This window comes from Pseudonaja textilis, chromosome 1 (assembly GCF_049901715.1).
Source record: "Pseudonaja textilis isolate UNSWEBS1 chromosome 1, rPseTex1.2, whole genome shotgun sequence".
NCBI lineage: Eukaryota > Metazoa > Chordata > Lepidosauria > Squamata > Elapidae > Pseudonaja > Pseudonaja textilis.
In genome coordinates, this window is record NC_141990.1 from 70,697,879 (window position 1) to 70,723,545 (window position 25,667).

The following is a 25,667-nucleotide window of genomic DNA, read 5'->3' on the forward strand; positions in this document are numbered from 1 at the left end:
TCTGCAGCTCTTTCAAGAAACCACAACATTCAGTTTGGCCCCATTCAAATATATACTGTCAATGCAGTGATCCAAAGCTAAAGCCTACCATGGGAGCTTCAGAAAAACATGAAAACATTCACTTTCAAATGTAAAAATATTACAAAGCACGAGTTAGGTCTTTTTGATAGGAAGAAATGAATAAACATTGGACTCCATCTTAGATATGCAGGATTTAACATAAAGCCACAGTCCTCTAAAGAAGCCAGTGAGAAGAATGACCCAATTATTTTGATTACAAAAGAATTAAGGACACGCAAGAGTCCATAGGAATTCCAGCTAAATCTGGTTTAAATAACATAATCTAGTTTCTCAAATGAGCAAATGACAAATAGAAATAATTTTGAAGCTAAGGAAGAATATAATTATATGGAAGTATCAACTTCAATTTGTTTAAAATTTGTACAGAGTAAGGCTACGTTTTTTATTATATTCAATATCTTTTCTGCAGAGTATATATAAATGAAATTTCCTCATTAAGAAAACATGCAACTGAACAGTTTAAGATATGACTATCTACACACAAGAGTATCTGTAATTCAGACAAGTTCAAATGTAAGTAAGAGCTGGATTTAACAGTTTCAAGACACAAGAAATAAACTTTACTTGTTTAATTTTCCCAGCAGCCCATGCTACAACCCTGTGCAACCTGATGCTATACATACTCTTCAACTTATGATGGGATTCCTCCTCTTTCAAACCAGTAATCCTGTTGTGGTAATTCCCCATTAGGAGAATGAGTGCATACAAGGAGACGTAGTGAGAGTAGTGAAAAATAACACACACACAGCACACAGATACACCGTACAGTAAATGTAGGTTTTTTACTTCCAATAAACGTTTAAGGACAGTCCAAGATAAGCAGTCCAAGTCATTCACAGGTAAAGCAGTCAGTTTTCAGTTCAGGGATAATCCAAATATCAAAGTCCAGTATCAAAAACAGTTCAGTAACAGACTTACATCAATGTTCAGTAACAGTCATGAGGAGGAAATGGCAACACTCTCCAACAGAAGGAAACAGAGACTCACTGAGACTCTCTTTGACTAAACAACCCAGGATCCTTAGCAGGATACAGTTTCAGTTCACTATAGTTACTAGGAACTGTATTCACTTGGCATACAACACTAGCCTGATATCTATCAGGTGGTCGTGTTACTCGGGTTGAACATCTTGGTAATACAGGGCTTACTGGTAGACTTTCCTGTGCCACCTGCTCCTGTTCTTCTACCTCTTCCTGTGACTGTTCTTCTACTTCCTCCTGTGCTTCCTCTTTAATGGCTATTCATGGTTTATTTATTTCATCTTTAGGGACTATTTGGGTGTCAATAATAATATCATTGCTAGATTCTTGTTCCAGTTTATCCCACCCAACGTGCTCAAGAAATTTTGCACTAGCACTACAATAAACATGAGCTGTGCCTTGATCCCAGAATCTAAACGATCTATGGTTGGCCTCATAACCTACAAAAAATAACTTCTTAGCTCTATGTTGCCCTTTCAGTCTTACTTGTGAGGGAATATGCACCCATGCTGGTGCTCCAAATGTGTGTAGGTAACTTAAATTTGGTTTTCTGCCATGCCAACGACTGAATGGTAATTCACCAGTTGTTGTATTAACTACATTGTTTAACACATGGTTACTACACATTATGGCCTCACCCCACAGTGTTTCAGGCAAACCTGAATCAGATAACACAGTGCGAGCCATGGCTTGTAATGTTTGCCCTCTTCGTTCTACAAATGAATTATATTGTAGTCTGTAAGGAGCAGAACATTTATGCTGGACACCAGCCAATTTCAACATAGTTTGGAATCTTTTGTTAACAAACTCAGTCCCATTATCAGTAACTAAAGTAATTACTTTACTTTTCATTTTTCTCTGTGCAAACCTTAGCCAATTAAAGAAATGTTGGAATGTTTCTGTTTTGTTTTTCATGAGATAGCAGAAACTGTATCGTGAGTAATGGTCCATAATACTCAAAATATAGCAGGCACTTCCTAAACTAGGTTTCTTAGGACCAATTATATCAGCAAAACAACCTCTAAAGGTTCTTTGGTCTTAAACCCATTAAGTCTGTTTGCTGGAGTAACCTTGCTTTTCTCTTGGCTACAAGCATTACAGTTTAAACACTTGCTACAGGGTTTCAATTTTACTCCCTCTGACAATTCAACAGTTTGTTTGAGCATTTTGAAATTAACGTGCCCCAGACGTCTATGCAGTAAATTATACATTCATCATGTGGCTTAACATTGTTATAAACTGAGTTAGCCATCTTCAACTGGTCATCATGTATCACATATAAATCATTCTCTAAACTAGCAGTAACACTTTTACCCTCTTTATTATACAATTATCTCCCCTAAAGGTTATTACATAACCAAGATTAACTAAAGCCCTTACTGATAACAAATAAAATTTCAGTTTAGGTACATATAACATAGTTAAATGTTCATTTATACAAGAACAATATGCAGTACCTTCACCAGATGCGTTCATCTTCCATCCATTTACCAATGATAAATGTTGTTTACTCATAGATATCTTTATAAACCTCTCTCTATCTTTAGTAATGCATTGTGATGCTCTACTATTAACAACCCGCAAATCATGGTTTACAGTTAAATTGCTAGACATAGCTAAACTAACATTCTTTTTGGCCTTCTGGTGATTACCAGTATTCTGTTGTTTTCCCTTCTTACAGAATCTAGCTATATGTCCCCTAGCCCCACAAGAAAAACATTTCCTAACAGTATAGGCAGTTGAAGACGAATCCTCTTCTTGTGGTTGTTTCTTCCTCAGTTGGTTCCTATCCAGCCATCTTCTTGCCTCTTCTAACAATCTTCTGGTTATGTCAGTCAATGTCAGTTTATCTCTGGGCAGGACTTCCAGTGAAGTTACGTAATCATCATAGCTTTCATACAATGAGGAAAAAATGGTGTAAACTTGATGCAGCTCTGAAAATATCAGTTCCTTTTCATGTAGCTCTTGAAAAGTTCTTTTCATGAAGTTCAAATGAGCTAATATATCTCCACCTTTCAGAAGACGTGCTCTAAACAGTTTATGTATAAGATGTATGTGTGCACCTACATTGTCATGAACATAAATCCTCTTCAAATTCTCCCAACACCTAGCAGCAGACTCTTCTCCATGAATATGGACTAGCTGCTGGTCACTCAGTGTTAGTCCAATTATACAAAGAGCTCGTTCGTTGTTCTGTTTAAAGTCAGCAAGCTTCTTGGCATCGTCCTCATTTTCTGGATCCCAAGAATTTACATCCAGTGGGTCTTGAACTACAGTCCATAACCCTTCTCTATGCAGAAGTAGACTGCACTTCATAGACCAGGAAACATAGTTTGTTCCATCCAACTGGGTTATCAGTGATAGACTTGTTGACGTGTCTTGTGCCATCTTTACCAGGATAGTAACCCACAATTAAACAGTAAACAGCTGTCTATATACAGTACTGTGTATTCAAACCAACTCTCAGTTATCTGAGCCTGGTATGGCCTGGGCCCATAACCAGTGTTGAGGTAATTCCCTGTTAGGAGAATGAGTGCATACAAGGAGACATAGTGAGAGTAGTGAAAAATAACACACACACAGCACACAGATACACTGTACAGTAAATGTAGGTTTTTACTTCCAATAAACGTTTAAGCACAGTCCAAGATAAGCAGTCCAAGTCATTTACAGGTAAAGCAGTCAGTTTTCAGTTCAGGGATAATCCAAATATCAAAGTCCAGTATCAAAAACAGTTCAGTAACAGACTTACATCAACGTTCAGTAACAGTCATGAGGAGGAAACGGCAACACTCTCCAACAGAAGGAAACAGAGACTCACTGAGACTCTCTTTGACTAAACAACCCAGGTTTCTGGCTCCATCTAATGGCCGTTTGAGAAACCACACCCAATTACAGTTTTAGTATTCTCTTAAAGACATAGTATTAAAATGTCTATCCTAGTTTATATATTTCCAAGCCAAATAATTATTAGGTGACTTACATTCTTAACAGTCCTCTCTGTCCAGAATGTGAGTTTGCTGTCTTCAAAAGAGTGACTCTTGTCTTTCAGATGCAGATGGACTGCTGAATCCGGACCTGATGAGTTTGTTCTCCTTTGTTTGTGAAGTGGTTGTTTTGTTTCCTTAATGTTTTCAAAGGAAAAAAACCAAGAAAGCCCAGTTGCCTTTGGAAAAAGCATGGGACAACCATGACCTGGATGATTTAAAATTTCCATAGACAGTGAGGTTGATGACACAGAAGCTTACTTGCCCTAGGAACCTATTGCTGTCTTCAGTAAGACTGTAAGCACCTGAATGAGGATTGCTAAAATGATGTCATGAACTAATTAATACGCTGGATCTTCGGTTAGCTAAAAAAACCTGTTGAACCTCAAGGCAAAGCGATTCTGCCACCCCTAGCAATTGGCTTGCTCTTGGAATAGAGGACTTCTGAAGGGAAGCTTAGGGGCTGATCCCCACCATACTAAAGGAGATTTCAAATATGCAGAATTAGTAGATGCAGAATTGTCAGATCCAGAAAGATCAGCAAGGATTCTGCTAGATGACGAATAAGGTAGATCTCTTATGGTTCCATGGCATTGGACAAAATCTACATCAAAGAAACACCCTAGAGCAGAGAACATCCTATGGATATGACAATGACACCTGCAAAAGCTGTCTTTGATGCAGTCAGCCCAAGACAGCATTAGATGGCAGAAGTTGAGCTCACATAAATGTGCGAACTAGACCCTGCAACAAACCCAAATATCTACCTTGCTCGCAGCAGCATCACAGCCACAACAAGTATACGCACAAGATTAGAGGCACCTTCATATGTTCTCCCTGTAATATGATATATGGCATCATCTGTCAGCGATGCCCCTCTGGATTCTAGGTAGGGCAAATGGGACAATCTTTATCGAAAACAATTAATGGGCATAAGTTTGACATCAGGATCCAAAAAACACCCATAGTAATATCAAAACATTTTAACCTCCCAGGACCATCTATGACAGACCTCAAAACACACCACCAAACAAAAACTACTAAAAGGTTTAGTGCAGAGAAGAGCAACAATAATTAGGGGGAGTGGAGATTAAAACATATAAAGAATGGTTGCAAGAATGGGTATGTCTAGTTTACTGAAAAGAAGGACTAGGAGTGACATGATAGCAGCGTTCCAATATTTAAGGGGCTGCCACAAAGAAGAGGGAGTCAACTATTCTCCAAAGCACCAGGACAAGAAGCAATGGGTAGAATCAAAGGACAGAAGCAACCTAAAACTAAGGAGAAATTTCCTGACAGTTAGAGCAATTAATCAGTGGGACAACTTGCCTCCAGAAGTTATGAATGCTCCAACACTGGAAGTTTTTAAGAAGAGATTGGACAACCATTTGTCTGAAATGGTGTAGGGTTTCTTGCCTGAGCAGGGGGTTGCACTAGAAGACCTCCAAGGTCCCTTCCAACTCTGTTGTTCTCTTATCTGTTAAGACAAGGCAGGCAGCCCTTCCCTTCCCAGGAAATTCTATTTTCAGACAATCCCAGAAGATCTCGACAAACACAAAAGGATTTTAAGACAATATAACTGTTAATTGATAAGAGGCTGGCAATCTCTCTCAGATGTAACCTATATCTGCGTAATCAATCTGTTTTCCCTTCTCTCCCTACCTCAGTTTAAATCCTATATAAATTTAGTCTCATGAAATGAGCTACAACTCAGGAAACCATGTGCCATTTAAGAACATTTGTTAATTTAAAAAGGTGCTATCTGACTCCTGATTTTTGCCACTCTATAGACTAACACTGCTCTCTTCCTACAAATGTTACAAATGAAAAAAAAAAGATTGCAACCAGCCTGTTCAGTAAACGCCTGGACATTTTCAAAAGAGTTCACTGTGTGACCTTCACCAAGGCAAAGAAAGGCACAATTTATGACCATACAAGGGATGAAGTTTACTTCTACTTCACTAGCACTTGTAAAATGTCATGAAGCCAAAGGCTAGAGGCTTGCAAAGGGAGAACAAGTTATCTTGATGAACAGCTCTAAGGAGATTTCAGGAAGAGTGGAAATAAAACTGAGAAATCAAGGAGAAAAAGCAAAAATGTTTATGAAGGAGGATCAGTTCAAGGATGAATGTGTTGCATGCTGTGACTGCTAAAAAGAGAGAAAAGATTTAGTGGATTCCCCGCAGTTAGCGGTATGGTGTATGTGAAGATGGGACTCCCTCCAAACAATTTTATAAGGAGAGGGCTTTGACTGGAACTCTGAACAGTGTCTAAATGATGTCTATAAATCACAAAGACCAAAATTAAGTTTTAGTTCCTGGATTAATTCAAAATTCAACCATGTGAAATTAGTTATGTTTGCATGGATAAAACATGGAGGGGGCAGACATGTTTGGATTTTAATTTAAAAAAATAGATTTCTTTCCTTCAGTTAATAGACAAGGCAGTGCTATTTCTGAGTTGATCAAATTCAGTTTAGGTTCTGAAATGTTTTTCATTTAAATTTGGAAACTTATAGGACTGGAATTTCTTAGTGCCTGATATAAAAAAATGGATATTGGGTTAGTCTGTGCAAGCACCAAACAGTAGGAATTTATGCTCTCTCTCTCTCTCTCTCCCCTCCCTCCCTCTGTATATGTGTGTGTGTGTGTGTGTGTGTGTGTATACATACACACACACACACACACACACACACATATATATATATATATATATTGGCATTCAGCTTTGTTCGGGTATTTTCCCACGTCATTGTAGTTGTAGCAGTTTTGGCAGAATCTCATCTGCCATCATCAGGCTTCTGTATAGTGCTCATCTGTGCAGAACTATACAGAAGCCTGATGATGGCAAATGAGATTCTGCCGAAACGTTGCTACAACTTTAAAAGCACAACTACAATGACGTGGGAAAATACCCGAACAAAGCTGAATGCCATACATGTAAGTACCCGAAAACTTAAGAAAATATATATATATATATATATATATATATATATATATATATATATATATATATATATTTTCATTCATTCATTCATTTGTAGCGTTTTTTGTCTTGATTGGCTGGCAACATTGTATTTCCTGTATTGGAGGCTTTTAGTGCGGCTTGGCTCCGAGTAAACGGACAGCTATCATTAATTAGGAAGCTAGGTTTCATCTGGGTGCCTGGCTGGGGTGTGTTTGAGCTGGAGGTATCGGGGGGGGGGTCTGTTTGTGCCCAGGTGTTTGCCTGGCTTGTGGTATGGAGATTTTTTTGTTTGAGAGTGCAGGCTTCCAGATAATTGACAGTCTGGTGGAATCATCTCTTCTATTCATGCTTTCAGGTCTTTTTTCAATCTCTATATCAGAGAAGCCAGGCAAACATCTGGGCACAAACGAACACAATACAGAAGCCTGATGATGGCAGATGAGATTCTACCGAAACATTTCTACAACTTTTAAAGCACAACTATAATGACGTGGGAAAATACCTGAACAAAGCTGAATACCATACATACATAGATACATACATACATACATACATGTATGCATTCATTTGATTTAAAATGAATATACTACCTATCCTGAAACATATTACCTGTGCTGTAACACAGTTCACAATTAAACTTATTAATGAAAACCAGCAAAACAATATGGAAGCTATTAAAGGTTGATTCAGATACTGAAAATATGAAAGCAGCAGTGAAATAAAACAGACCTGGACAGTGAAGGCTTTTCTAAAAGAGAACGTTTTCACCAAGTTTCTGAAAGCCATGCATGAGGAAATACTTGGGAATTATGTCTACAAGTACGGTATTTTTCTAAGGAACTAAAATAAATTGGTTCACTTCTTGTTACCCTTCTACTGCTTCTTCCAACAAAAGACAACTACAGGCCTACACTTACTCTTTGCAGCCTTATTCTTACTACACCATTATTTTCTACAATTTCTCTGTTGGTCCAGGATTCCTCTGGAACTGTTCCACCAAGAACAGCTTTCATATAACTCTTCAAAAGAGACTTGGACTGAGCTGCCTTTTTCATTTAAAAAAAAAAAATAACGGGAAGGGCAATTAAATACCAGCCTGGAAGTACTACCACACTTAGGGTGCCACAAACACCACAAAAACAAATGCAACAATTCACTGTGAAAACAGGTTTCTCCTTCTGCTTTCCAATCACACACTGCCTAGTTGCTTCTCAGTGACTGATTATATGTTTACTCTCTGCTAAAAGTTAAACACATCAACAGCAGTTAGAATCTGCAGTTTCCTGGCTGATAATAAAAAAGTGGTTTCTGGACTCAGGCTGCACAATACCAAATCTAAATTGAAATCTAAAAATAGCCTCACAAAAGAGTTAAGAGTGAAAAAAAAACTGACATCAATATCTTGAGGGCAGAGCAGCTCCTTGGATTTTATGAGAGGGTACCGATTATGTAACTATTCTTATTACGTTGGGAAGCATTCAAGAAAATGAAGGGGAAGAGCAATTTTTCTACTGTTGAATCCAATAATGAATGTTTGATTATGGTTATTAAAAAACAACATACAACATAATACAGAGCAATAACAAGTCATAGAAAGCATTTCAGCATGAGTTAAGGATTGGAATTAAACTCAGTTTCTATCAGGGAGAGGGGGTATTCTTTTCATCTGCCAGACATTTATTTCATCTAAGACACAACTTTAATCACAGCCTGTCATTTTCCTATCAATGTTCAACATCAGTGTGTTATAGTTAAATTATCTCCATGGGAAACTTAAAATGAGAGCCTGCTATAGTTGATTGTTTCTTCTTTGATTTCTTTCTAAGGTGACAAAGATAAGTTTACAGAGTGGGGTTGTCAGAAGCAGGAAATTAACTAATCTATAAGGAAATCAGCAAGGCATCTTGTTAAGAGCTTACATTCTAATTGATTCATTTGATATACTGCCTCAATTTTAAAGGATATTATCTCATGTACAATATAAAGTTTTTCATATTGAATTGTTCTATGGTAAGCCTTTCAGAAACATAAATCATTTAAGTGAGCCCATCCCCAGCCAGCTTGCTACCCTCATTCCAAAGTATATTTCCATTGGATCAGATCAGTCCTTCTTATCGTTGTCCTCTCTTCCAAATATGTGCTCATTGTTCTATCTATGGTCATTGACTATGCTCACTCCTCATTTAGATGCCCTGGGTTGCCTTCAGGTTTATTCATAAATAAATGAATGAATAAATTGCACACAAATCATGAGGTTTCCGTGCTACTCTTTCTTTTGTATAAAAAGAAAAATGGAGGGATCAGAGGGTTGGCAAGATGGCACTGACAGCACTGGAAAAGCTCAACTAAAATTATCTCTCTCTCTTTTTGTGGAACTATAAAACACATTTAGAGGGAGGAGCCAATGATAATCAGAATGCCCATCTTTGTTCCTGTGCTTCAGGAATGGTATTCAGCAGGTTCTGATCAGATCTGGAGAACGGGTAGCAGAAATTTTGAGTAGTTCAGAGAACCTGCAAATCCCACCTCTGACTGGCCCCGCCCCCATCTATTCCCTGCCTTCCGAGTCCCAGCTGATTGGCTGGGTCTTTTTTTGTTGTCCTGCACAGGAGAACAGAGCTGGAAAGCAGGTTAGTGGGATGGGGAGGGAATGGGATTTTGCAGTAACTTTCCCCCAGGAGTGGGGAGGGAATGGAGATTTTGCAGTATCCTTCCCCTGCCACACCCACCAAGCCATGCCCACCAAGTCATGCCATGCCCACCAAGCCACATCCATAGAACCAGTAGTAAAAAAAAAATGAATCCCACCATTGCTGTGTTTAGTATGCTAAGATATTGTTTTAGCTAAAAGAAAACTTGCATTGTATTTACTTTCTGTATAGCAGCGTCTCTCAAACAAGGCAAGTTTAAGATGTATGGCTGGGGAATTGTAGGTGTTGAAGTCCAACACATCTTAAATTTGCCAAGGTTCAGAACCTTTGACTCAAAGGATTGTGCTTCGCTTTTTCCTCACCAGCAAATTTTTGGCTACAAATACTTTTTTTTTGTTAGAGGACAGGGTAAGGGGTAGAGGACAAATAAAACAAAACCTTTTAATAACTTTCTTATACTGAAGCTCTACCGAAACTGTCTTTTTCAATTTCACTCAAGCACGAAGAGCTGTATCTCATACTAATTTGGTTCCTGTGATTCAGATATTCAGATGTGAAAATGTCAAGAGATACACAACAATGCAGGGATGTTTGTTTGTTACATTTATATCTTGGGGTCTCACAAGACTCTTGGAGGTTTTATTGAAATCCATATAAATCATTAAGATATCTACAGTCCTGTTAAAAGCATACCAAAAAGAAAAAGAAAAGAAAAAGAATATGCATCAACTCACAAATGCCCTCTGGAAAGTTTCTGTTTTCAACTGCATTCTGATGGCAGCCAAAGTTGAAACTAACCAGAGTTCTAGTATGGAGCATACTGCAGTTAACTAGGTGAGTAGTGATTAGGGCATGACTCACTATATTAAGTTCTCTTATTCCAAGTAGAGCTGCAATTGGTGCATCAGCCAAAGCTTCTCTCCTCCAGCCATGACTTCTACCTGCTGTTTAGGCAGCAGCCATGAATCCAGAAACACCATCAAGTCCCAGATATGCTCCTTCTGCAGTAGAGTTTCCCCATCAAGAGACTCTCGTGGAATTGCCCAGGCAACAACTCCATCCTGCTATGATTCAAAATCAGACTCCCAGACACCAGGACAAAATATGAGCAGCATTACCAGCCTGGGGTAGAGATGTAAAGCTGAGCATCATCAATATACTGATGGTATTGAATCCTCAATCAATGAATGACCTCATCTAGTCGTTTCATGTAGATGTTAAATAGTGGGGAGAGAGAACCAAACCTTGTCATTCTCCGCTGAATCAAAGTATCACCCTCTTCCACCATGGACTAGAATTGGCCATGGAAGAAGAAAAAGAAGTTGCTTCAAAACAGTAATTCCAATCCCTAACCAACCAGAAGGGTGAGATGCTTAATGCTACTGCAGGTCACTAGAAATCTAAAAGGATGAGCCGTGGTGGCACATTATAATGTAGTACTACAGGCTACTTCTGCTGCCTGCCAGCTGCCTGCAATTTGGCAGTTCAAATCTCACCAGGCTCAAGGTTGACTCAACCTTCCATCCTTCTGAGGTGGGTAAAATGAGGACTCAGAGGGTTGGGGGCAATATGCTGACTCTATAAACCACTTGGAGAGGGCTGTAAAGCACTGTGAAGTGGTATGTAAGTCTTAAGTGCTATTGCTGTTGCTATCACCATCCATTTCCTTATAAAGATCCTTCACCAATGTGACCAAAGCTATCTCCATCCTATCACAGTTTTGGACCCCAAATTTACAAGGAGCCATTTCATCTAGAGCATCCCCAAGCATTAGTCATACATAGTTGCTTATAGTCTAGCCACAATTGAAGGATTCTGGACACTCTGTTTCTCTATTTTGGAACTGGATATGCTCAATGACTTAGGTTTGGTTGAATGCATTTTGTATCTCGGTCCTCTGCAGAAAACAGTTCCTCTCTTGCTTTTAAATTTGCAATTGTGTATTCCTTCAAAATATTTTTTACCATCAGAAATATTGTGAAGTGAGGCGTCTCTCTTGGAGCAAGAGGATCTGCCAGATGCAATTATTTGGATTTTTTTTGAAATATATTTTAAGAACTGTGCATCCCAAAGTACTGTGTCTTAAGGAAACAGTATTTCTTAGAAGATTTTTAAAAAGGAGATCCAAGCTCAGTTCAGTAGCCTGGAAGGATAAAGGTAACCTTGGATCAGTTTTGAATCAAAGAATAAAGTAAGAACTGGGTGGTTTTGTTTTGCTACTTCATAAATATCAAAGGGATCTGTCAAGGGCAGACAGTCCTACAATCTGACCTATTTCTTATGCTGATAAAAAAAAAAAGTTGAAGCTTTGCGAAGAATATATAAGCACTATAGAATCTCTAGCTCTGAAATGATTTAGTGCAGTTTCTTTATTTTCCAGCCAATCAATGATACTTCTCCAGGACTTATCAATTTGAGACTTGGAGAAAAAAATATCAAAGTCATTTTTTTAAAAAAGACAGGACCTTGTTTTGCTCTCCTCCTGATCATTTCCTGAAGTGAAGCCTGCCAGGATTGTGGGGGTGGGGTTTATTTCACACTATTCACCTACTTTCCTTGGAGAGAAGAATGATTGTGGGAGAGCAGTCAGGTCTCCCAAGATCTGGGAAGGAAAGCTCAGGCTATCTTTCGTATCTTAACAGATAAGAGAACAACAGAGTTGGAAGGGACCTTAGAGGTCTTCTAGTCCAACCCCCTGCTCAAGCAGGAGACCTTATACCATTTCAGATAAATGGTTGTCCAATCTGCTTTTAAAAACCTCCAGGGTTGGAGCCACAGTCATTCCACTGATCAATTGGTCTGACTATCAGGAAATTTCTCCTTAGCTCTAGGTTGCTTCTCTCCTTGATTAGTTTCCATTCATTGCTTCTTGCCCTGCCCTCACTGCTTTGGAGCAGTGGTCACCAAACGGTGGGCCAGGGCCCACTGGTGTGCCTTGAGAAAATTTTGGTGGGCCGCAGAGAAATCTCATCCCCAGAGCATCCCCCCACCAAAATAATTAATCCAGGCTGTGCAGAAACACAAGGATGCCACAGCCCACATGGCCCACGGGAACCCTCCCCGCCCACTCACTCCTTACCTGGCAAACTTGCCTGCTAAATTGCTATTTTTCCTTTTTCCAACCATCAGCTGTTCTGCTGTGTCAGGAGATTTAGATTAGCTAGGAAGCAGGAAACGGTTGGATTTCTTGCTTTCTAGCTAGTCTTTAGATTTTCAGCTCTGCTTTTATGCACAGCCGAACCTCCCTTAGGACTAAAGGTTCTGTTATTCAGGGCAGACTCACGGCAAGCAAATTTGAGAGACTGAGCTAGCCTAGGGCAGATAGATAGATCACTAAATGATTCTGTGAGCAACTCAATCTGCCTGCCTGTTTTGCCTGATTTTGGGTAAAAGTTGCTCTTTTTTATATAAAAAAAATCAATATTTACATACATGGTGTGTTGTGAGTTAATTTTGTGACTTTGCTTGCAAGCAAATTTTATGTGACAGACTGAGCTAGCCAATGGCAGAAAGATAGATCTCTGAACAAATCTGTGATTCTGTGAGCAACTCAATCTGCCTGCCTGCTTTGCCTGATTTTGGGTAAAAGTTGCTCTTTTTTATAAAAAATTCAATATTTATATAAATATTGATAATATTTTCATACAAGCTATGCCCAGCCAGTCACATGACCACCAAGCCACACCCACAAATTAGGCCATGCCCACAGAACTGGTTAGTGGTTCCTGGGATTTAAAATTATGAGTTTGGTGGTCCAAGGTCCAAAAGTTGGCGACCCCTGCATTGGAGAATAGTTTGACTTCCTCTTCTTTGTGAGTCCCCTCAGATATTGTAACACTGCCATCACATTACCCCAGTCCTTCATTTCATTAAACTAGACATACCCAATTCCCACAACCATTCTTAATATATTTTATCTTCCAGTCCCCTAATCATCTTTGCTGTTCTTCTTTGCAAACATTTTAGAGTTTCAATACCATTTTTATACTGTGGTGATCAAAACTGGATGCATGCAGTATCGCATGTGTGGCCTTACCAAAGCATTATATAGTGGTATTACACTTCACATGATCTTGACTCTATCCCTCTGTCAATGCAGCCTAGGACTGGATTGGGTTTTTGGCAGTTGCAGCACATTTCTTCCTGCTGATACAATTGTAATTCCTTTTCAGAATAATTTCAAGGAATTAGGTCTTCCTAATTAGAAATAGTGTGTCCTTTCCCTCTTAGAAGTGGACAACTAAAGATTATCACCTGGATGCAGCCCTTGAGTTTCTTAGGTGCAGCTGCAATAGGCTTCCCAAACTTGTTTCCAAATGCTAATTTTAAGAAGCTATTATCCTTAAGAAATAAATTATTAAATGATTATTCTTCAGCTTTGTATTAAAAATTCCTTCCTTACAGAATTATTATTCCTTAAGGAAACAAGACTGGACTCCATCTCCAAAAGAATCAAGCGACTTTGTCTGACAAATGCCGAAAAAATTATTTTGCGCATCTCTGCAAGAGGTTTGCCAAGACTTCCTACCCAAGATGACATATATCAAATTAAACAAGGCAGTGGGACATCAATCTGTAGATAACATTTCACCAGCACTACAAAATAGGCCTTAAAAGTGGCTTTAAACTGAACTGTGTTAGATTGTAAGTCTAAGGAACTCCACCACCAATTCAACAATAGTCAAGGAGCTCAGACAGGGAGGTTACCATGCAGCAGGGAGTCTGATACAACAGCAACAATCCCAACTGATTCCTAAAGCTCAACTTAATGAACAGGGATTCAAATCCAGTAATCTGTGAAACAGCACCCCTGAAAGCTACAAGGGATTCTTGGATGACAATTGCCACACTTCCACCCCTGGCCTGGAATCTCAGCTGATGTCAAATCTGGAACCCAGTTGGGCGTGTCTCCAAAAATGCCTCCACACTCTGGGTCCAACCTTGATAACGAATGCCAGGTTGACTCTCTCGTCAATGATTAGATTGCAGATGAAGGAAGCCTTATTACAGGCTGACCTTACATTTAAAAGCAGCAGCCAGAAACTGGGGCATTTGAAGACCTGCTGATTGGGTACAGGGGTTGAGACCAGGGGTGGGATTCAATTTTTTGTGGTTCTGTGGGCGTGGCTTAGTTGGTGGGTGTGGCTTGGTGGTCATATGACTGGGTGATGTGGCCAAGTCAACAACATCACTCATCTCAAGAGGCACTTCTCATCTGGCGTCTCATGACTGTGGGGATGCTGCAATGGTCTTAAGTGTGAAAAATGGTCATAAGTCACTTTTTTCAGTGCCATTTGAATGGTCACTAAATGAACTGCTGTAAGTCAAGGATTACCTGTACAAAAATACAAAAAGCTTCTTTGCTTGCAAAAAGCTGCCCTAAATACCAATCATTAGACTAAAAATACCTGCAAGCCGGAGTTACAAATCAGGCAGGGTGCCAGAGCACCTTGAGGAATGAAAATAGTTAAAATGCAGTGATAACTATCAAGCAGCCAACTTTTGCTCATAAAGTGAAACCATTTAGCAGAGAGGTCATTTAAGCGTTCCAGAAAGAGCACACCCAGGAGACGCAGTCCTTAAATCCATTTGCATACAAGCTGGTCTCACTCACCTCACAAGATATCCAAAGATTATCCAGATTTAAGGAAAGGTCACATGCCCCCCAGAAAGGCTGTAAAAAAATCAGTGCCAGGTTTGCATCCTGCCTCTTGGAAGTATACCCCAAAAGGACAGGGCCAGATACCACTAAAGTAGTGAAGGAAGACTCCCACCCCAGACAGAAAAAGAAACCATGAGGCTGGAAAAAATTCAAACACAATACAAATAATTAAATCACAACAGTAGCTGTTGCTTGATGAAGCTGAATAGGGAAAATTATTCAATCAACAAACACAGGGAATAGGGAAAATTATCCAATCAACAAACACAGGATTAAACCTTCACCAAAAACCAGTTTTAGACCAAAACTCAGAAAGGGTATGTAAACTCACATTTGAATGTCAATCTTTCTAGCTAGCCAAGAAACCTTGCTGAATGTCACTCATCTTGGTTCCCTGTCATTAAAAGCTCTTTTCCAGTTATTCAATTATTTCTTCAAAGTGCTGATTGTCCAGGGAAGCATTTCCTCCCAACAGCAGTGTAAACATCTTTTTTTTTTATATAAATTTTTATTGTTTTTTTTTGACATGAAAAACACAACAACAAAACATAAAAGTATCAGCTCCCCCATATTTTTGTACACACAGTAAGTCGGTTGGTCCATCGGTTTTGTGCATTCACCTCATAGTCACAATTACAGTCACTTCACATAACACTCTTATCAATACAAATTTATAAATCCTAGTATCGCCATTAAAAAAAAAAAAATTGACTAAACTTTTATTCGATCATGCCTTTGTGAGATAACTATATTTTAAGTACCCTATTCTAAAACAAATCTTATAATCATACCAATTCTATCCCAAATATGAAAAAAAAAGAAACAAAGAAAACTATTATATAGATATAGTATCAAAAACCAATAAAAAGAAAGAGAAAATAAAGACATTATTATTCCTTATTATCTAACTTTTATATTTTAATATTTCATCATTCAACCATTGATAGAAAAGATCCCAAACTAAATAAAATTGTTTATCTTCTTGCTCTCTAATTTCAAAAGTCAATCTACTCATCTCAGCACATTCCAAAATTTTCTTTACAACTTCTTCTTGCAATGGAATTTTTCACTTTTCCAATTTTTGCAAATACAATCCTAGCAGCAGTCAATACATTTACGATCAAATATTTCAACTCTTTACTATAAGTATCTGGTAGGATTCCCAATAAAAAAAACTCCGGTTTCAAGTCTATATGCTTCTTCGTCATTTTTCCAGCCACATGTGGATTTTAGTCCAATATTTTCTAGCATCCTCACAAGTCCACCACATGTGATAGTATGAACCAGGTTTCTGATGACACTTCCAGCATTTTTCGGATTTATTCTTGAACATTCTTGCTATCCTTGTCGGGAAAATGCCACCTGTAAAACATCTTATACAAGTTTTCTTTATAGGCTGTAGACATTGTCATTTTATAATTTTGCGACCATAATTTCTGCCATTTCTCTAAATCAATCCCATATCCAAAATTCCTCCCCACGCAATCATAGTTTCTTTAACTTGTTCTTCCTCAAGCTTAATTTGCAATAAATAACCATACAATTTTTTAATCACCTTTTCATCAGTACCCATCAAAATCTTATCCAAGTCAGTTTGCTTATCATAAAATCCCTCTGCTTTGGAATCCTCATAGTACTTTGAATGTATTTGCAAGTATGAAAACCAATTCATCTGTATACCTTGTTCTTCCAGTTTTTGCATCGATTTAAGTTCACCCTTTTCATCTAATAAATCCCCATAGTTAACTGTTTGTTCCTTTTTATAAATTATAGGATAAGAGAACGCTTCTATCGTCGATAACCAAACTGGAATTTTCAAATAACACTGTTTTTTTATCTTCTCCCAATTCAACCACAGAGACTCCCGTATATAATGTCTCCTAAAATACCCCTGTGTTTTCGTTCCCTTGTACCATAAAAAAGCATGCCAGCCCAACAACAAATCATGACCTTCTAATGTCAACAATCTAGTTTTCCTTAATGTTATCCATTCTTTAACCCACGTCAAGTTTGCAGCTTGGTAGTACAACTCCCAATTAGGCAGACCAAACCCTCCTCTAAATCTAACATCCTGTAAAAGCTTTAACTTTATTCTTGCTTTCTTGCCTTGCCATATATACTTCAAAACAATTTTATTTAAATCCTCAAAATATTCTTTTCCAAGCCTAATTGGTATTGTTTGAAACAGAAATAAGACTCTGGGTAAAATGTTCATCTTGATTGTTGAAATCCTTCCTATTAATGACAATTGTAAGTTCTCCCATTTTTTCAAATCTTGGGCTATCTGTTGTTTAAGTTTAATATAATTATTCTCCTTCAATGTACTACATCTTGATGTCAAATATATCCCCAGATACTTAACCTTGTTTGTAACTTGAATTTTTAACAGTTCTGCCAACTCTTCCCTTTGTTTCAGCAACATATTCTTTGACAAAATCTTTGTTTTATCTCTATTTATTTTCAGACCAGCCACCTCCCCATAGACCTCTATCTTTTCCAACAGTTTCGAGGCTGTTTCTATAGGGTCTTCAAGATAAAGACTAGGTCATCTGCAAAAGGCTTGTAGTTTAAATTCTTCCTTTTTAATTTTCATTCCTTTTATAGTTTTATCTTCTCTGATATTTCTGTTCAAGACTTCCAAAGTCAATACAAATATCAAGGGAGAAAGAGGGCAACCTTGTCTTGTGCCTTTTCTTATATTAATAGGATCTGTAAATTCTCCCTCCATCATTACCTTAGCTGTTTGTTCATTGTAAATTGCTTCTATTGCCTGAATAAATCTTCTAGCAAAGCCCATCTGTTCCATTAAAAGTAACATAAATCTCCAATTCACGTTATCAAATGCCTTTTGAGCATCTAAAAATATCAAAGCCATTTGCTTTTCAGGATGCGCCTCATAGTATTCCAAGGTGTCCAGAATTACTCTCATATTGTCTCTGATTTGTCGCTTTGGCAAAAACCCATTTTGGTCTGGGTGGATAAAGTTATTCAAGTACTTTTTAAGTCTTTCTGCTAATATTGAAGCAAAAATTTTATAATCTGCATTTAGTAAAGAAATCGGTCTATAATTCTTGATTTGCAGTAGGTCCGCCTCCTCTTTTGGAATAAGTGTAATGTAAGCCTCTGACCATGTTTTAGGTATCATCTTTTTTAACATAACTTCATTCATAACTTCTAACAGTGGAATACACAGTGATTCTTGAAAGGTTTTATAAAATTCTACAGGAAACCCGTCTGGACCTGGTGCCTTTCCATTATTTTGTTTCTTAAGTGCTTGACTTAACTCCATCATTGTTATATTGCTTTCTAGCATTTCTTCAATCTCTTTAGGTATCTTAGGTAGATTTGCATTCTGCAGGTATTGTTTAACTTTCTCCTCATCAATGTCTTCTTTCTTATACAAATGCTTATAAAAATCATAGATAATCTCTTTTTTTTCTTTGCTGCCATAACAAATTTTACCTTGGTCGATCTATTAACTGCGGTATTTTCCTCGACTCTTTCTCCTTTCTCAATTTGTATGCTAGCCATCTACCTGGCTTATTTGCATCCTCAAAATAATTCTGTTTGGCATTCCTAATTTTCTGTGCCAATTCTTCTTTCTCTATTAAGTCCATTTTATGTTTAGTTATATCCAGTTTCATTTTAACATCTTTTCTGTGTGGCATTTTCTGTAATTCTTTTTCAAGTCCCTTATATTCATCATCCAAGGCTTTAAGAGTTCGCCTTTTCCTATTATTCTTTTTCTTGTATAGTCTATTATCAAGCCTCTAACATAGGCCTTCATTGTGTCCCAAACATTCTGTGTTGAGGTGTCTTCTTTTCTATTCTCTTTAAAGAAGAAGGCCAATTCTTTCTCCATCCATTGTATAAATTCCTTATCCTTTAAAATAGAATTATTTAATGTCCATCTCGATCTTTTCCTTTGTCCCTTCTATTCAATTGTCAATGGGTTATGGTCAGCCCAAGTACTTGTTTCAATATTTACTTCTTGAATACTAGACATTAAATCTGTTGAGATCCAAATCATATCCAGTCTGGACCATGATAGATGCCTATTTGAATAGAACGTAAATTGTTTAGATTTATCATTTCTTTCTCTCCATATGTCTTTTAAAGTTAATTCATCTATCATTTTAAAAAGGATTTAGGAAGAGTTTTCCTGTTATGCTTTACTGCTGTTGCAATATAGTCAAGTTTATTATCCACAATTCCATTAAAGTCTCCCATCATAATTACATTAGCATAGTCAAGTTCGGCAGTCTTAGTATGTAATTTTCTATAGAATTCTTCCTGTTTATCATTCGGTTGCATAAATTGCAATCAAAAGTATCTTTCTATTATTGTCCATTATTTCTACCATTAATATTCTCCCATCATCATCTGTATAAATCATTTTTGCTGGAATGGCCTCTTTAATATATAAAACCACCCCTCTTTTCTTAGATTGTGTCAAAGAGGTAAACAATTTCCTAATTTTGGTTGTAATAACAATTGTTCATGTTGCTTTTTAATATGAACTTCTTGTAAACAAATTATGTCAAACTTTAATTTCATTAATTTATGGAAAGTCTTCCTTCTCTTAGCAGCTGAATTCAGTCCATTTATATTCATTGTAATCAACTTTTTCTCTTCCATAATTATATTTTATATTTAGATTTAACCACTCTCGTGGGTCTTGCCTCACATTGATCTTTAGTATCCACTTGTCCACCTACTGCACCTTCTTCTTTTCCAACCTCCATTTGTTCCTCTTGGGATTCAATTGATGGGACCTCCTTTCCTGCTCCTCCTTCTCTCCCTCCAAAAACCTCTGCACAAAACAGTTCTGCTTTCTCGATTGAATCAATTCTATGTCTCTGTTCCTGCCACGTAAACATCAATCCTTCTGGAATCAACCACCTGTAAGACACCTCTTTTTCCAATAACCTTTTAGTCAGGAATCGATATTCTCTTCTCATCTCTCTCACTCTTCTAGTGAAGGAAGACTCCCACCCCAGACAGAAAAAGAAACCATGAGGCTGGAAAAAATTCAAACACAATACAAATAATTAAATCACAACAGTAGCTGTTGCTTGATGAAGCTGAATAGGGAAAATTATCCAATCAACAAACACAGGATTAAACCTTCACCAAAAACCAGTTTTAGACCAAAACTCAGAAAGGGTATGTAAACTCACATTTGAATGTCAATCTTTCTAGCTAGCCAAGAAACCTTGCTGAATGTCACTCATCTTGGTTCCCTGTCATTAAAAGCTCTTTTCCAGTTATTCAATTATTTCTTCAAAGTGCTGATTGTCCAGGGAAGCATTTCCTCCCAACAGCAGTGTAAACATCTTAAAACAATCCTTCCCCTTTAAGAAAGCCAAGCCCCAGAAGATCTGGAGACAGGAAGTCTAAGTGTACTGGCAAGAATGTAATAAGGGTGGGAAAAAACAAAGGAGATTGCTTCTAACTACCAATTCTCTGAACTGCTTAGAAAGATAACAAGGGGTTCTATAGAACTGGTCAGAACTGGTAGAATCCCACCCCTGGTTGAAACCATAGAACTTGAATGCCAAACCAGTATAAGATAGTGGGCAGCCCTCCAAGTTCTGTTCACTTCCTGTTTTCCACATCTCCTGATGTCCCCATCACCATAATACTTTGGCACCAAAGGTGGTATTTAGCAGGTTCTGACCAGTTCTGGAGAACCGGTAGTGGAAATTTTGAATAGTTCGGAGAACCAGCAAACATGTTTGCACTGTTTGGCACATCTGTACACTCCCTAAAGGTAACACCTTCCCCACTCCAGACCCCTCAGTTCCCAAAGTCCTCCATTTCATTCATCCCAGGGAGGCCAAGAATGGCTGGCTCGGGAATTCTGTGAGTTGAAGTCAAAAGGTCATAAAGTTGCCAAGGTGGCCCATCCCTGGGCTAAGGGTTCCCTCTTCATTCAACCCCCCTGCCCCACCAATCTCTCCTCTGGCTGTCACCCAGAAAAGAAGAAGCAGAACAGTGGGAAACCCACAGTTCAAAACCATCAGCAAGTTAGCCAAAAGATGGAATCCTAAAAGATCCAAAGTCCAAAGGTCCAAGAACAAAGAGATGTCTTCCCAGGGGGAAATGTTTTCTCCGCCTCCTCTTCCTTTTTCACTGAGTGAAAATAATCTTTTTGAGATTTAGAATAATCACTTAACCACATTAAATGGCTTCCCCTAAAAATAGTATTTATCTTGATTGATACAAATAAAAAGTAGTTTGGACCCTAAAGGAACAGCAATAAGAGATTTAGAATCCATCACTGTCTGGTCCGTGAGGTACCGTGGAATTCCACATCAACATGTGATAAATACAATTGCAGTCTTTCAGAAGAAATGATTGAGGTATCATTATTATTATCATTATTACTGAACTGATATGATGTCATTTGTAAACAGTTTGAAAAAAGAGAGTGCAACAGAGCTGAACAAATAATTTAGTAAATCACTTATTAATTAGAAGGTTTATCCCTCTGCTTTAAAGACTCAGGGCAGACAACAAAATAAGGATGGCAAAACAGAAAGGAGAAAATAGAAAAAGGAGAGTGGTGGTTAAAACTAGATGTAATAATAGCATGTTTTATTTTCCTGAGCTTACTATACATCCAGACAGGATAAAAATAACTTGTTAAGAGTTAGCAGTTAATAACAACCCTCAGCACTGCAAATCTTGTTTTTTGGTCACAAAACAGTATCAAAATTGATTTGCATAGGATTCTAGAAGGACAAAAACAATTACACGGTATGATTTGTTTATGGAAATCGTTACTAGAATCCATGGTGATAAGGATTACACAAAATCAGGGCAGTAAAACCTATCAGTGACCAAAAATTATTACAGCTGCATGCCTACTTTCCCCCAGAAATTAATGTTTGTGATATTTAATTCTATGGCATAATCTCCTCATACTTAAAGGCATAGTAAAGGCAGCATCTTCTACCAGCAATGCAATGTTGTGCCAGTACTTTCAAGGAAAAGTGCTCATAAACAATTATTTGAATATTATAGCCACCCAAAGATAAATCTGGACTTCCCTAACAGAGACACAAAAAATAATGGTTTTCCATTCATTCCTGGTATAGTTTTCTTTATCAAAATAGAAATCTAATCATTATTCATTGAATTATCAAGGGACCATCCCAATGAAATGTAGTAAATGCTCAGCACTCTTTGGAGACATTGAAAACTCTATAGCGACTATTATAAACTTGTCCTTTTTTCTCTTCTCTCACATCCAGATCTTCAATCTGACCAAAGATGAAAAAGTCTACCTCTACTAAGTAACCTTAAAAGTAGTACTTCCAACCAGATGATCTGAGTGTGTCAAAGACAGGTGAGCATTAATCTCATTTTGAGATGAGATTAATCTTAGAGGAGCATTAATACTCATCTAACCAAACGTAGCAAAGAACCACGGGGGAAAAAACTAATATGATAAATGCACATGAGCCAGACAAGATGACTTGGCAAAAGTGATAGGCAGGAGGTCCGCCCAAAACGCTGAAGAGTTTGGAGCAATAAGGTGCTAGAGCCAAGTGTAAGTCACCATACCAGAGAACCCACAATAGGATGCTACAAAGTCACAGTGCAAATTGCTTGCTAGAGTAGATTCAGTATCCTCTCAAATTGAGTGCCATTCCAAAAAAAACTACCTGGGAAGAATACTTTTATGGCCTTTATGTACAAGAACACCCCCCCCCTCTCTTTAGTGTGATCATAACTGCAACATTCATTCCAGCAGACTTTTGTTCCATTTTTAAGGAAAATCCATCTGTTAACATATAACAAGGTATCTGTCCTGGTAGAGCTGGAACTGTGGAATTATCAGCTTGTGCCAAGTTTATTGTAATTTTTACAGATTTGTTTTAGGTGCCATTTGCTCTCTTTGGAGTCAGAACTGAATCCTGGTGACCACAATGACAAATCCATACAATTTTCTATACAACATTTTGAGGTACTAGATGAATATTTCTTCCATTCTTTTTCTGACCATTTTCAAATGAAGCATTTAAAATGGACAATGTTATGCAATTACTTGTAGAATTTGCCAGCAAGGAATAGCCAATTAAATTCTACATATTTTAGGTGGCAATCTTTAGTAACCATTACTGCTTTCAAATCTGCCTTCCTTCAAATTGCACTAGTATTTCCAGGTTAGTTCAGCAGTCTTTAATTAATGTACGTTATAAGATAGTTAGATGTCCTTTAGTTGCTTCACAGTGACAATAAGATATTCTATATATACTGGTACAGAGAAACCAACACAACAAACTTGCCCTTTCTAAAAACAACTATTCATATGAGGAACTTTTTAAAAATGTAAATACCTAGATAATCCTGTTATAAAGGCAACACAACACCAAGAGATAAGCCATTTAAGAGGCAACCAAAGCCTTAAGGGAAGCAACAGAGCTCTTCAAAGCTAGAAGATTAATCTCCATAGGAGTTCCAGAAATGAAAAAGAAGAAACAAGCTTTATCTGAATAAGGATTAAATAATAATTTTCTTTTCTTGCTTTCTATATTTGTGGAATATAAGGAGTAGAATTCTTATTGATCTTCAAAGTTCTTGAGAATCTAACAGGAAATTATTTGATGACATGATACAATAAACCGTGGAAAAATTCAGCTGAAAGCTACAGAAAAAAAGGCTAACTGGGGGCAGATATAGAGGATTTTCCAGTATTTCAACTTAGATATTTTTTTTAAATCTGGAGCTGCACAACCAGAGGGCCGGGACCACCCTCTAAAGTACTCAATGTCCTTGAATGTGTTGTCAGAAGAGGAACATTATGAACATCATGTATTATGAAATACATGACAGGGACCATATTAAGTTTGCTCATTTTTAGTTATATGTAAAAGAAATGAAATCAAATTTTCATTTAATTGTCGGTCTGCCCATTACTTTCTGTATACAGTCACTAGCATGCAACATAGAGGCTAAATATGTCTTCAGCTCAAGGAAAAAAAAACCCTGTGTTAATCCATATCTGGTTCATTGCCAAAGAGTAAACAAGGCTTTAATAATTCATTTCTCAGCATGAAATTTTTAGAAAGCAAAAAGGTTGAAACCTTTTATATCCTCTATGGATCCAGAACTACAAACTTGGCCACTTTAAGATTTGTGGGACTTCAGCTCCCAGAATTCCCCAGTCAGTCAGTCAGTCAGTCAGTCAGTCAGTCAGTCAAATAAATAAGCAAGCCCCATTCACCCAAGGCTACAATTTGAAGTGTTTGTCCATCTAGTTTCTTGACCAAGTTCATATATTTTAAAAAAAGATTATTTTTCATCTATAAACTCTCCAAATCTGTCAAAGGAGTGGACAGTGCACTCAGATGCAGGGATGGCTGCATCCTTTACAGATTTTGAAATGTACATAAGTTTGATAAAAACTATTTAACACACTAATTTTCAGATTCAGTATCTTATATCGTGTCAGTTATCTTCACATTTACTGCAAAACATTCAGGTTTGCAACAAATCTATTGACAAAAATACATTCAGGTTCCAGTCAATGTGCCTCCAACATCATCACAAGCATCCTTTACATATTTATCCATAAATATATCAAGCACCTAAAGGAACACCATATAGCATATCCTTATCCTACTTCCTGCTCAATGTTGAACCATTATCTAAGCTTTCCATTTATTCTCATATATCATTTACTTCTATCACATCTGCTTTTACAAAATACTTCGGGAGAAGATTAAAAAAAAGGTTACCAGACTGGGATATATGAAGTGGGGAGCGGCTCAGAAAAGTCAAGATAGTGGTCGCAACTTTGTGTTCAAAGCCTCACAGAAAAAAGTCATGGGGCTTTGACCATATGTATGAATATTGGCCTTTTTTTACTGTCCCAAGGACACCTGTGTTACCACCCCTAGTCAGATGCATCATTCCTGTTATTGGAAAGAAAAGTATCAGTCTAGTATGGCACATTTTGGACAGTATGTCACAAGGGCAAGCGAATTCCAGTTTTATCCCCAAGCAAATTCCTGCTACTCTAGGTAAACTGGGATTTCTCCATATTCTACCCATTTGGAGACACATGTGACATATTCTCTGGATACATAAAGAGAATTCATAACAATGGCATTTGATATCCCAAAAACCTTATAGCAGGAATAAGCTATCATAGCAAACTGTACTCAGAAGTAGGAATCTTCAAGACTGTGCCATCATCATTCAGAAAGATAACCAGCTAATTCTCCATGGACTGGGGTAGAAAATCATATCAAATCAATATGTTAGATTTCTGAGAGGTTAACATATCTATATCTGTAAGAGAGAAAGTGAAGTCCATCATTACAAT

At 37.6% G+C, this 25,667-nt stretch overlaps 1 protein-coding gene across 3 annotated transcripts in view; it reads right to left on the reverse strand.

The window, feature by feature from the left end:
* Positions 1-25,667, reverse strand: part of DISC1 (DISC1 scaffold protein) — a 145,858-nt gene that overhangs the window by 16,064 nt on the left and 104,127 nt on the right. The window lies entirely within an intron of this gene.